This window comes from Hyperolius riggenbachi, chromosome 8, assembly GCF_040937935.1.
Source record: "Hyperolius riggenbachi isolate aHypRig1 chromosome 8, aHypRig1.pri, whole genome shotgun sequence".
Lineage (NCBI taxonomy): Eukaryota > Metazoa > Chordata > Amphibia > Anura > Hyperoliidae > Hyperolius > Hyperolius riggenbachi.
This window is the reverse complement of record NC_090653.1, coordinates 218,477,523-218,492,195: the sequence shown is the minus strand read 5'-3', so window position 1 is coordinate 218,492,195 and position 14,673 is coordinate 218,477,523. Positions and strand designations below refer to the sequence as shown.

The window sequence follows — 14,673 nt, the reverse complement described above, 5'->3', positions numbered from 1 at the left end:
TATTTTTGGCACTAAAATGTTGGCTCAAAATTTTTGCCAAATAAATTATAGTAATATATATTATATGAGATTGTATTACTCATTGTGCAGTAGAATCTCAGTTACCTGGCATCAACAGGGATCAGCTGATGCCGGATAAGGGCTCTTTCTGGTTGCTGAAGACTCATTGTTAAAAATATGCCTAGCAAATACAGTACAGTACTATACCCCACTTTATACAGTATACATACCAAGAACACTGTATTAAATGTTAAAATATATAAATTGTAAGTATATTAACCTTGGGAGAGCCATGGAGCCCAGTCTTTCAGCCCAGCAGAGCCCACATACAGCATAAGAAGTTGGCCTTCACCACTGTGCTGCCAGCGATTTGTGCTGGTTGGTTGAGATTGCTAGGTAGTTGAGTTCCCAATAACTGAGACTCTACTGTAATAAGCACTGATAGTACCTTTAAAAGACTATTAAAAATAACATTCTGACATTCTGCTACCACTATGAAAGCTAACAGAAAAAAAAATAAAGATCGAAGGGAAAGGGAAAAAAAGCAGATTGACCCACAATCTGGTGTAGTAAAAAAAAAAGTATAATAAATAATCAAATGTAAGCATATTAGTATGCAACTTGCACAATTTAGGCCTTTTTTCTACGGGCAGTTAAAAGGGCAGTTAGACTGTGTGCTCAGCAAGCAGTTGCCAGGCAGCAGTTAGCAGTTCCCAGGCAGCAGCAAGCAGATGTGAGAGTTTGAGAGGCATTACACTGCCTATTAACTTCCTGTGACAAAAAGGCCTTAGGGTGCTGATGACCTAGGTAACCACTGGATTAGCAGCAGGAGAAAAAAGGACCAATTTACTAAATACAGTACACACCTCTAACATTTTTGTAAATATTTTATTGTATTTTTTCATTGGATTACACCAGGGGTGTTGCTAAGGTCCTAAAAGATCCAGAGCAACCCTATGCGAGCCGCACCCAAAATGCATGTGGCCACGCATTAGACGAGATTACGTGTGGTCATGGAGCCAATTTTACATGAACATAATAGCGGTGTAAGTAGGCCTGCCCAATAAAATGTTGAATGAAGCCCTCTCTCCATTAATATAAAAAAATAATATGCAGCATCAGTTGCGTAACCACAACTCATGAGGCCCCCAGCAAAACATTAATGGGGCCCACAATGTTCTTTTCCTCGCCAACCCCTGGTGGCCTTCACAGCCTGGAGACCATCTCACAAGGGTCATAAAACAAGTGTGGCCATCATGATCTTCACACCCATAACAAGTGTAGCCACAAAAACACCTGATCTGAAGGATGGCCCCCATTATCACAGGGCTCCTTTACACCAATGGGTGCCCATGCATTCTCAGAGGCTGTTCCGCCCCTAAGCAGCATTTTACATAAATAGACAGTGTCCCTTAAACATAACTAGGCAGAGTTACCTGGCTTGCATGCTGTGCTGGCTGGCCTGGCTTCTGTGCTATGCTGGTTGGTCTGGCTGGGTGGCCAAATCAAATCCTGAGCTGACTGGCCTGATGCCATGTTGGATGGCAGTCCTCCCATCCCCCCACTGTATTCCCTGATAGCCTAGTAGTTCCCCCACCCTCCATAGTATTCTCTGGCCATATTCTAGTGCCCCCCCCCCATAACATTCCCTTATTGTCTAGTTGCCCCCCCACCAAATAGTTCTCCCTACATAAATAGTATAAATACAATCTGAAGTAAACAATGCATTGTGTGCACCAGCCTTTAGACAAGATTTCAGGAGAAATTTTCTTTAATATTGATCTCACTGCTGCAGCTGCCAGATTTGTGTGATGGAGTGCAAAGCTATAAAGAGCCTCAATGGCACACTGATGCTACCCTCCATGCTCCTCATGCTTACTGGTAGGATCATTTCAGCAAAGATTTATTTTTTTCCCTGGTCTTTGTTTGGACAGCACCCCGAGAGACATCCGGATCCACACCTACTGGACAGGAGCTGCATGAATGAATTTAAATATGCAACAACATGACAGAATATAACAGCGAGGAGAGGGCCAGCGCATACCACAAAAGCTGCATCTGAAATGACCAACAGCTCGCATGTGCAGCACCTCTAATAAGCTATCTGCACACTTCCTCGCTGTCCATTAAAATGTAAGTTACACATTTTTACTTAGCTGCTCCCAAGGTTATGCATATGTTGTTTTTAATTTAGGTTAGGCCACTTGCCCGGAGGTCTACCTCACCGTGGTGCAAGTGTCCAGTATATTATACTTTGCATGCAAACTATAGTGGAAGCCAAAGTTCCTCCATAGTATAATAAATGTAGCATTTGTGTTGGACACAGGGCATGCATTTTCAGCCTAATAGAGGTGGTGCATGCCTGAATAACCAGTCAATTGCAGCATGTTTTTAGACATGCGCAACCTGCCCCCCCCTCCCCCCCCCCTTTCATAATTATGACAGAATATAAGGCAGAGATATACTCACTAATTCAGTTTTTGTTCTTGTCCGCCACAGGCTGAGGCTGCATGTGTGAAGCAGGTGGCTCTCCAGACAGACATGCAGGGGCTGTAGGCAGTGGGTCTCCCCCAAATGGTCGCTTTATGCCAGGCTGGTCCTGAGTGGGGAGCCCGCTGTCAGCTTCTCTCCACCATCTGTCCATCTCCTCCTTGTGTTGGTGTACCCTGTGCCTGCCCGGAAGTGCTTTGGAAAATAAAGAAAACGTTAAGAAACCTCCATAAGGAGATGGACTAATCTAAAATCAGTCATTAAGCCGCCTTTCCATCATCAGTCACCTGTAGGCAGTGGCACATGCCTACAGTGCCTTATGGTAATCCGACACTTATATCTATACGTACACATGTATTTTATATATTACAATTTTTCACAATAGTGTGCCTTTAAGTTTTGTAGCTTAATTATCTAGATTTTGGGACACAATCAGACACAGAACATTTATATTGTGCTTTTCTCCTGGTGGACTCAAAGTGCCAGAGCTCCAGCCACTAGGACTTGTTGTATAGACAGTAGCAGTTTTAGGGAGTTTTGCCCAAGGTCTCCTTCTCCTTTTGCTGGCTTACTGAACAAGAGCCGAGATTCAAACCCAGGTCTCCTGTGTCAGAAGCAGAGCCCTTATCCAGTACACTATCCAGCCACAGAGTATATGTATTTAGTATTAATTACTAATCTCAGTTAAATTATAAATTCCCCCTCACACACATAAAATGGGTCACCTATTTTGCCAACAAAATGTGAAAATTATTTTTTCATGAAGTGCTTGTTCATTCTGTCTCAATTCAAAGCTATCAGTCAATACTGACTCACTGAAAACTGTGCACTCTGCGGATTATATCTTATCTCACAGGAACAATGCGGTTACAGTGAAACATGATTTTTCTCTAGTGAAAACAAAAAATCTGTATTGCTAAATGCAGTAATGGAAATGTGCAACAGCAAGCCAATAAAAATGTGAAAGTCCCCTAAAAAATTACTTTAAGATAAACATTACAAAAATACCCCAACATGTGCGCTCCCTTAAAATTCATTACAGTTTCCCTTTACATACCATTGAATGCAATGGAAGCAGGCCAAACCTGCTAATCATATTCACTCCACTAAGTTGCATACGATTTAGCCTTCGTTATAGACACCTTTAACTTTTATGGTTGAATTTTGGGTTTGTGGTTACTATGGAAAATACAGAACGAGTATTAATATATGTCAGATTTTCACTTCTAATTTTTGAACACCTTGACAAAAATATAGCAGCAAAAACATCTTTATATTAACATAGGAATTAACACACCTCAGGTGGCCAAGACGTTATGTGAAAACTTGGACAATCTGACAAGAGATCATTATGGTGGGGTTTGGCACTTAGAAGAACGGGATATTATGGTTAGTTTAAATATAATATACACATGCCTTCTAAATGACTCTAGGAATGGATTTTACTAAGGGAAGGAAAGCTTGCTATGCATAATGGAATCTAAATGGAATGAAATCTAAATTTTCATTTATCAATGGGAGCGTGCCAGAGATAGCAGCTACCTGCTTGCAGAACTTATATATATATATTACTACTATGAATGAACCTAACCTTGCCTAACACTAACAGAACCTCCCTGGCGATGCTTAACCCTAAGATCCCCCAAGGTGCCTAACCTTAAGCCCAAGCAATGCCTAACCCTGAATCCTCCCTGGTGATGTCTAACCCCTGCCCCCATGATGCCTATGTAAGGTCCACTGGCTGCTCATGGCGGCGAGACCCACGCTGGGGCACAAGCCCTTGGGTCTCGCCCGTTCTCTGACGTCACTGGAGCACGTGGCGCTCAGCTCCCATTGGATAGGCGACGGACGCGCTCTCAGTACGCGCTCTGCCGCTGTACACAATTACCACGTGTGCGCATAGCATGTCAGCAGTCCTGCTGACACGCTCTCTGTGGATTGGTTGCTTTGGATTCCTTTAGTTTTTGATTGATTAGTGCTAGTATAAATGTAAGGTGAGTGCCCTCAGTTATCGCCCATGATAGCCTATGCTGGGCTTGTTGCTGAGATCATGCTCACACAAACTGCCTGTCTTGCTGAGTACTTGTGCCGGTCTCTTGATTATGCTTTTTCTAGATTGGATTACTTGTCACTTACCCGGCTTGCACCTGACCTGTTTGGATACCCTGTTACCGACCCCGCTTGTTATAAGGATTCGCATGTACGCAGCCTGCACTGACCCTGACCTGATTGACTTTGCATCTGTCTAGTGATTATACTTCAGCCATTCTCTGCCACCTTGTCTTCAGCTGGATTGCCTCAGCCTACAGGCCTCAGGTGACTATTCAGTATACTGTGTTTCATTGCCCTGCTGTGTTTGGTGATTGCTTTCTGCCAGGTTGTATGCTACATCTGCCTGCAGGGTGTTGCAGTTTATATTAGGCAGGCGCTTTTGCAGGTGTTAGTGCTGGGTTATATGTCAGTCATATGGGCATTCAGTCTGACTCACAGCAGGTGAAAAGACAAGCCTGACAGCCTAACACTTAAACCCCTTTGGCAATGCCTAACCCTAAACGCCCCCCTGGGGATGCATAACCTTAAGAAGCCCAACCCCATGATTGCCTAACCCTAACCTGCCCCTCACACTAAGCACACCCCGGCACCCTAACCCAAAATACTCATCCACTGCCACATAAGCCTATATTTTGGGCACGCTATAGGCAGGCAGCAATGTTAATAGCCATGATTAGCGGCTAGTAGAGGTAATTTGGATGCTGGAGGTGCCCCATAAAATAGTGTGCTCTGGAGGGTGCAGGTTCCCAAATGATTACTAACTGCAGCTTTTAACCACTTTGCATCCGGACCTTGTTTCCCACTTATGGACCAAAGCAGTTTTGACAGTTTAGCTACTGTATGTCCTTATTTAATCAGAAATAACTTTATCCCTACTTATGACACAGAAATTAAATATATTGTATATTGTTTTTTTTTCCAAGACAAACTAGGCTTTCATTATATGCCATTTTTTCCCTCGAACAATTTGTTTCTATGAATTTTAATGGGAAAACAAGGGAAAAAATAGAAAAAAAAACATTGTTTCTCAGTTTTACCAATTCCAGTTTAAAAATAAAAAGTGCTACTGTAGATAAAAAACACAAATTTTGTTTGGCTATTCTTACGGCTTATTACAAAACTTAGATTATGTTCTTGTCACAATTTATGATGAAGATATGTGATTCTGAAATAATGCTATAGAGTGTATTTGTCATTATGAACTGAGAGAATAAAAGTATTTTTAATGGTAAAAATCAATCTCATTAGCTCAGGAAACATATATTCCCGTTCACCAATAAGTGCTCCATCAGATAGTGCCAGAAATGTGCACAGGAGCAAGCCTAATCCTGCATAGCACTGCTTCTACTACAAGACATATATCTACTGACTCGTGGCTTAGATGAAGTCACAGAGGATGTAGCTATACTGTAGTGGTGGTCAGTGCCCTTTTTTCACCAGGGCACTTCCAGGGTCCTTTTTACCTGATTGATGTTGGGAAGGCTCCTTGTGAACTGAGCTTCAGAGATTGTTATGTTCCTTTCATCTGAACATTAAAGTGTGACTGCACAATCCCTGCCTACAAAAAAAGTGTTCCTAATAGATTATTACTGGCTGTTGGAGACACCCAAAAAAAGGGGTAATGTAACAAAAAATAATAAGGGGGAGGGAGGTGTCTTTACCACTCCAGATGTAAGAACCCAACCAGGTAAAGACCAGTGATAAAGACACCAGGGCCATTTATTGGGCAGGGGAGCCACCCTGGGCGCAAACCGGCAAGTAGAAGAAGAGGGGCACAGGCAGAAGGACATAACCGCTAGGGAGTTGGTGATGCGCGGTGCAGCCAAATGGAAGAAGAAAGAAGATTACCAGTGTGATCACCTTCCTTGACTCCTCCTGGGTTGTCTACATTCGATGTCAAGTCATCATCACATCATCACCGAGTGATGACACCTGATGTTCTGTAGCGGTGCTGCACGCTGTCAGTGTGTGGCACCCGTGGAGGAGTCGGATTTCCGGGCTCTCTTCGCCTTTTCCGGATCTCTGCTTCCTCCTGGATGCGCTGCTGGTCACTAGTAAGTAGGCAGATATACTTGTGATCTGTGTGACTAAAGAGTAAAGGGTTTGTGAGTCCACGGGGTTGGGGAGAAGGAGGCACAATTTTTACACCATCGCCCTGGGTGCAATTTAGCCTAGAAACTGCTCTGAAAGACGCCTCCCTCCATATCCCCTTATTATTTTTTGTTTCATCACATTACCTATTTTTGGGTACCTCCACCCTCCAGTACTATACATTACATCTCCTTTGAAGGTGATCACCTTCCTGGTGTGGTGTTATCTAAAACCAAGAAGAACCAACCAGGAGTGCACCCATCCAGTTCCAGTAGGACCTAGAATACCAAGCAGGGACAGTTATTTCCCTGTTGGCGATAAACGGTGGTTGCAGGGACTGCAATAAATACTGCATAAATACTCTTATACTACAATCTAACATCTAATACCCACAAAACTGCACCATTTGGCTCCTGGTCTCTCCTTGTCATACAGGTGACCGTGGTATACCCACAGTGACCACCTTTTCTACCAATAGATTATTGTTTCACATCACAAGAATTTGTATGAACCAAACTTTATTAGCAGACAAATTGTGACTATGCATCTGTTCTGTGGTGCATTCCATTAGCTGTTTGCTCTTTCTTGCAGTGTCCGATCACCCAGCAAGCTCGTGGTGAACCAAAACTCCAAGGAGTGTGTAAGGGGTTACAAAGGACCAAAAAGCCTGCTTACTAAAATGGTATTCAAAACAAAAAAAATGCCCTCTTAAAGAGAATCTGTACTCTTAAATTCTTACAATTAAAAGCATACCATTCTATTCCTTATGTTCTCCTGGGCCCCTCTGTGCTGTTTCTGCCACTCCCTGCTGCAATCCTGGCTTGTAAGTGCCATTTTTATGCAGTGTTTGCAAACAAAAAACATGGCTTCTAACCCAGAGTGTGATACGCTGAGAACAGCTTACTGTGTGACTCATGCAGAGCTTGGAGAGGGTGTGTATAGCTTCTGCCAATGACAAGCAGTGCTGCACATTCCACACATTCCAGCCTAAGCCCGACAGAGCCGACAGATGAAAGGAGATAAGATTTGTTACAGAGACATTGCAACTAGGAAAGGCTGCAGTAAGACAGACCACATTAGAACAGGCATAGGAACTTATAGGAAAGAAGTAATAAGGCTCAAAATTTTGTTACAGAGTCTCTTTAAGACAGAAGATATTAGCAATAATTGAGGTTGGAGTGAGCATACAATGTCTCCCACAATACATCACTGCTGAATATGCAAATCATCCTTTGTTGTCCATGCATGCTAATGACACCTCTACATCTGCTGGAATGCAATCATGTGTCAGCTTGTTAATTGTACAGAGACACAATAATCCAACATGCATACAGACCGTTTTTGATTGGTTGATCCTCATCAATGCATGACACGGATTAATGTGGCTCTATAGAGGAGAACTTGAAGCACCCAGAGTTACAAATTGCCCAGCAAGCTTATGGTGAACCAGAACTCATATGAAGAGGTTAGCCAAACTGAAAATTGTGCATCCCCAAGATCCTCACAGATGAGTGTTCACTTGACCTGAGATGATCGCTGAGATGCAAATAATTCTGGTTTGCATGCAAATTGAATGCTAATTGCATGCAACTTGGATTGGGCCAATCAAATGAACTTCAACACAGATGGAGAGATTACTATTTTTCCTGTATACTGTATTTATATAGTGCTGACATCTTCCACAGTGCTTCAGAGAATGCGTAGTCATGTTACTAACTGTCCCTCAGTGGGGCTCACAATCTAATCCTTGTCATATCAAAAATATAAGGAGCATTTCACGTCTTAAAAAACCTTGATTGGTGGTGAAACGCGTCACGTGTCCGTGACGTCATCATGTGGGTTAGCTGATCCCCCCGTGCCTCCGTCCTCTTCCCAGCAAACCTCGCACCTGGATAGCGCTACGGCGCAGAAATACAATTACGCTGCGCCACTCCTCTGGAAACAGCTAAGCGTGTCCGCAAAGAGTGTTGATGGAAGGCGTATCTTGCAACAAGATTGTTTGTCTGAACTAAGGGCAGGTGAGTACCGGCCTGGCCGACGGCTGTTGTGATCATTAATTGCCACATATCAGAAGGACTGTTGTGGTTGGATTATGCCATCATTATATTACTAGCTGCCGGGGTAAGCTGGTGATCAAATGCTCGGTTGAGTATATCTGGTTACTGCTTGGCTGAAGGGTTATTCACTGTATTACTGCATGTAATGAGGGCGTTCTTGAATTAGAAAGAGGCATGCAATACTTACACGAGTGGGGTTGAAGAAAGGTTACCTACTGGATGTATGTCAGCCAGCATAAATAGGACTGGTTAAAGAGACCTGAAGATAATTACAAGAGATACCGGTATCAATATACAGTAGGTGCACCTACATATTCGGTCTACTTGGCTTATCCTGTTGTTGTGCTGGTGTTTGTTAGGAGAGTTTTAAATGATTTTAACTATTTGCATATTTGGTGTTTTTGTATACTGAGATTAATAAATCTGTACCTTGCTTAGCTCAGGCTCCTTATATTTTTGATATACTACTATTTGATGCTATAGGTGAGACAGAGCTTTATATATAAAAGGTTGATGTCCCGCATGTGTGTTAGGTTTTTATGTGTTCTAATCCTTGTCATAATCAATTTATGGCTGCAGCATAGACCAAGTTATAGCAGCTGCAGACTAAAATGTATATATATATTTAACAACATTTAGTTACAGAATGGTGTGTATAGTGATAATATGTGTTCTAGTTCTAAATTGGAATACTATTTAAAGGACCATTATCACGGAAGTCACTAATTTTAAATAAATGTAAAAACATAAAAATAAGAAGTATGTTCGTTTCTTCCAGAGAAACATGAGCCATAAATTATTTTTCTCCTATGTTGCTGTCACTTGCATTAGGTAGTTAAAGTCTGACAGAACTGACAAGTTTTGGACTAGCCCATCTCCTCATGGGTTATTCTCAGGGTTTTATTTTCAAAAGCACTTAGTGAATGACAGTTGCACCTTCCAACTGCCAAAAAAAGTGTGCAGCGGGTATGGAGGCTGGCCAGCTTTTTTGTATGAATGCTTTTTAGGGAATTTCTTTATAAAGAATAAAGGCTATAATGAGAATGCCCCTTGGGGTTAGGGTTAGGCATTAGATAGGGGGCTAAGGTTAAGCACTAACAATGGAGGGTTAAAGGATACCTGAGATGACATGTGACATGATGAGATAGACATGTGTATGTATTGTGCCTAGCACACAAATAACTATGCTGTGATCCTTTTTTTCTTTCTCGCCTGAAAGAGTTAAACATCAGGTATGTAAATTGCAGTTCTTGTCAGGACTGGGTCAGACTACAGTGTGACCCTCACTGACAAGAAATTCTCAAAAAATGAAGGTTTTATTTTTCAGCACGACCTGGCACCTGCTCACAGTGCCAAAACCACTGGTAAATGGTTTACTGAACATGGTATTATTACTGTGCTCAATTGGCCTGCCAACTCTCCTGACCTGAACCCCATAGAGAATCTGTGGGATATCGTGAAGAGAAAGTTGAGAGACGCAAGACCCAACACTCTGGATGAGTTTAAGGCCGCTATTGAAGCATCCTGGGCCTCCATAACACCTGAGCAGTGCCACAGGCTGATTGCCTCCATGCCACGCCGCATTGAAGCAGTCATTTCTGCAAAAGGATTCCCGACCAAGTATTGAGTGCATAACTGAACATAATTATTTGAAGGTTAACTTTTTTTGTTTTAATTTTTTGAGAGAGGAATTTGGGTTTTCATGAGCTGTATGCCAAAATCATCAATAAGAAAAACAATAAAAGGCTTGAACTACTTCAGTTGTGTGTAATGAATCTAAAATATATGAAAGTCTAATGTCATATACAGAAAATAATGAACTTTATCACAATATGCTAATTTTTTGAGACGATCCTGTAAAGTAAAATATTGGTAATTTCATTTAATATTTTACTATTTGCAGCTTCTCTCGGTACACAGCGGGTGCAGGGATGCTGCAATACAGGATGTGCCCCCCATATTAGGTACCCCCCACTTAGCGTAGATAGCTAGATGTGCTCCCAGTTTTAAGTAGCCCCTCTCCCCAGTATAAATAGCCAGATTTTCCCCCAATATTTGGTAGCCACTAGTGTTGGGCGAACACCTGGATGTTCGGGTTCGGGAAAGTTCGCCGAACATGGCCGCGATGTTCGGCATGTTCGGGCCGAACCCCGAACTCCCCGAACATCCTGCTTTTGGGGGCCCTATGGGGTCGCAGGCATAAGGGGGGAGCATGCCCCGATCGCGGGGGGGGGGGGGGTCGGAAATTCCCCCCACCCCCTCCGCTAGCGCTCCCCCCTCTGCCCGCTTCCCCATACAAAAGTTTAAGGAAGTAAAACAGTACCGGTGGTAGTGGGTGGCTGGCAGTACCGTTCTACTGCTGAACCGCCCGCTGCCCGGCCTCCCTCAACGCGTCACTCTCCGGACTCCTCCTCCTCAGTCACTCACTTCACAGTGCCGCCCACTGCCAGCCACCCACTACCACCGGTACTGTTTTACTTCCTTAAACTTTTGTATGGGGAAGCGGGCAGAGGGGGGAGCGCTAGCGGAGGGGGTGGGGGGAATTTCCGACCCCCCCCGCGATCGGGGCATGCTCCCCCCTTATGCCTGCGACCCCATAGGGGGGCAGTATTCGGCCGAACAGGGCCCTGTTCGGCCGAACAGGGGCCCTGTTCGGCCCTGTTCGGCTGGCCATTCAGCAGTTCGGGCGAACCCCGAACAGTTTGGCCGAACACCACCAGGTGTTCGGCCGAACTCGAACATCACCCCAACAGGGTGATGTTCTGCAGAACCCGAACAGTGGCGAACACTGTTCGCCCAACACTAGTAGCCACCAGCCCAGCATAGATAAGCAGATGTGCTGTCAATATAAAGTAGCCCCCCATCCCCTATGCAGAGTGGAGTGGTGCTTGCAGCAGTGACTCACCTGTCAGCACTACCTGGATCTCTCTTCAGCATTGTGTGTCTCATCATCTCTATGCCACCCTCTAGTGGCAATTCTTATAATGCGCACCACTAGAGGGAAAGATAAGACACTGAATGCAGAAGACAGGGCAGAAGAGAGATCCCAGCGGCACTGACAGATGAGTCACTGCTGCATACTCCACTTCACATGTGGTGAGGGGGGCACTGAGGCTCGCTGACTGCTATGAGTTGAGGCTGATGTTGGGGGGCGTTTTGGGTGTTTAAAAGCTTGGTTTATACTCAAAATAAAGTACCTTACTACTATAGTACTGAATTATGTGAACAATTTCTGTTGAAGATTTGTCAAGCATTAACCCCTTCTTCTGGCACTTGATGTTGGACTGTCACACAGTTGTAAAAGTGATGGTTAGCCAGAGACTTGGTGAGCCGCCTGTAACTTCTTCCGATGTAAAATCCCAGCATGCATTTTCCAAATACATGGGGAGAAAGACAATGACATGACCAGGATGCTGGAAACCTTCAGAAAGACATGGAGATAGTAACTACAAGTGTCTAATTCTGGTCCCGAAGTCACTGGAATGTGTCCACGCTGATTAACCCTCCTGGCGGTTTGTCAAAATCCGCCAGGGGGCAGCAAATACCCTTTTTTTTAAAAAAAAAAATTCCTTCATGTAGCGAGGCGTGGTCGCCGGCGATCGGAGATCAAGAGATCCCGTTCAAAGAACGGGATCTCTTGGAGGGCTTCCCCCGTCGCCATGGCGACGGGGCGGGATGACGTCACCGACGTCGTGACGTCAAAGGGGACTCCGGTCCACCCCACAGCGCTGCCTGGCACTGATTGGCCAGGCAGCGCACGGGGTCTGGGGGGGGGGGGCGGCTGCGGCGACGCGTATAGCGGCGGATCGGCGGGTAGATCGGGCACTGCACGCAGCTAGCAAAGTGCTAGCTGCGTGCAGCAAAAAAAAATTTATGCAAATCGGCCCAGCGGGGCCTGAGCGGTGCCTCCCGGCGGCATAGCCCGTGCTCAGCACGGGCTTACCGCCAGGGAGGTTAATGCTTAATCTGTTTACAAAAGATATATTCACCATAATATCCATAATAGTCAACCAAACCAAAAATGTAATAAGGCAAATTCTTATAACAATCATTTTGATCAGTTAATATAAACAGAGTACAGAAGTAACGCGGTGAACACAAAACATATTTCATAGAAAAACATGCTTGGAATAGTGATAAAGCACATGTTGAATATAGTGTTTCTTGGAATTCATCTAGTGGGTGGGTTAATCAATAGCGACCATGTAACACTCAAAGTAGGTAGAACAATAGAAACCAGACTATGGGGTCAATTCACTAAAGAAATAGCTTGAATAAACTCCTGTTACGTGCGCTATTTCCACAGCGTGCTGTAAATGTAATGCAGGGGTGTATGTGGGTAATATAGAGCCTATTGCAAGCACCGAAATTGTGCCCCCTCCCCCAGCCAGAGCCCCCTTTCCCTCTAAACACCACATACTTTCTCATGTACATGTGTTATGGTTGCCTGTGTATTTTAGGGCTTGGGATATTGCTGAAGTTATTTTTTGGGAGAAATATCTCTTCTTATTTCCTCTCTTTCCTCTCTGTCCTCTTTTCTATCACTAAGCCAAGTGCGCCCTACATACATAATTTAAGTAGTGATGTTCCCCAGATAACAGAATTATCGTAATCTGATCTGAGGTTTGAGTGACAGGTAGGCATGGGGGCAGGCATGGGGTGCAGCACAGGTGCAGACATGGCAGCATAGCACAGTAGAAGGCATGGGGGCGCAGCACAGGTGCAGACATGGCAGCGTAGCATAGGAGCAGGCATGGTGCTGTGGCGCCCATGGCACAAGCCATGCCTGTACCCCTCTAGATACGCCTCTGATGTAATGCGCTGCATGCTGTGACTTGGCAAGCATCCTATTGGGCCAATCAGAGTGCGGGGATCATGTCCTTCATAGTAATTGGACGCGAAGAGGCTCAGGGCAGGAGGAGCACTCCTTATTTGCTGGAAGGAGGCTTTAGGTAATAGCGTTCGCTGTGCTGCACCACCTGCAGCATAATGTGCGCTCCTGTGTATACGCGCCTAGCATGCAGCGCAAATACATTTAAAGCATGCTGTGGAAATAGAGCGAGTAATAGGAGGTTATTTGCGCTATTTCCTTTAGTGAATCAACCCCTATGTTTCTCAGCATTACTGTAGAATGGTTGTGGCAAAGGGTGCTGACAGGACAAGGGTGGAGTAAGGAAATAGCACCTGCACACACCTGCACATTTCTTGTGTTCCTTGTCTGTTATGGGTGGGGATAGCCAAACATCATGTTTTTAACTACAAACTTTTGCGAATTGATTGTTCGCAGCCAGCGCCATTAACTTTAATGGTAGGCAAACTTTGTAAACCTTCAGGGCATCTCTGCAATCACAATTTCTTTAAAAATGGTGCAGAAGGTGTACAGAAACCTGGATGGTGGCATGGCAGAGGGGATCAATGGAAAAATATTCCGTACAAATTATGTATTTTACGCAGAGGCTTTTTTTCATGCGTAAATGCCAAAAACACATCTAGTTACTAGATTTTTCGAATAAAGGTCTTTAGAAAGGCTGCCATGGCTACCTGCCTAAATATTGTTATTTGCAGCCACTGTAGTAGAGACCAGAAATGCATGTCATTGCAATTTTATCTATTACATTTTGAAACTTTTTGTGACCTAAAATTTTAACATTTCAAATATTTAAACTCAATGAGCAATGTTTCCAATGACTTCACTCTACAGCCACACCATTCTACCTACCCGACGGAAAAGAATGTCAGTTTAAAAATGCTATGTCATCAAAAGTTTCAATTTTAGATATGCTAAGTCAATTGGTGTACAACGTTGTAATTGCATCCAAAGAACGGCAGTCCTCAGACAGGCCATTGCATCCACTGTATGAGAGGCTTGATATATCTGGCATTGTATATTAACGTTTAAATTTTTTACACATTTTTATATTAAAACAGTCATGTGTCAGGCAAATCATTTTTCAGATTGTAATTTAAAGCGGACCCAAACCAA

The 14,673-nt window shown here is 43.9% G+C and overlaps 2 long non-coding RNA genes across 2 annotated transcripts in view; one reads left to right on the top strand and one right to left on the bottom strand.

Annotated features, from left to right (window-relative positions):
* The window catches only part of LOC137528458 (uncharacterized), a 92,764-nt gene that overhangs the window by 42,463 nt on the left and 35,628 nt on the right, over positions 1-14,673 (bottom strand). Inside the window, exons 2-3 of the long non-coding RNA XR_011023402.1 lie at positions 6,391-6,629; positions 2,470-2,685 (exon numbers count right to left, since the gene is read on the bottom strand). This is a non-coding gene — a long non-coding RNA (uncharacterized lncRNA). The remainder of the gene's footprint in view (positions 1-2,469; positions 2,686-6,390; positions 6,630-14,673) is intronic.
* On the top strand, positions 715-2,793 carry LOC137528457 (uncharacterized). The gene is made up of 3 exons (XR_011023401.1): positions 715-807; positions 1,935-2,133; positions 2,500-2,793. It is a non-coding gene; the product is annotated as an uncharacterized lncRNA (long non-coding RNA).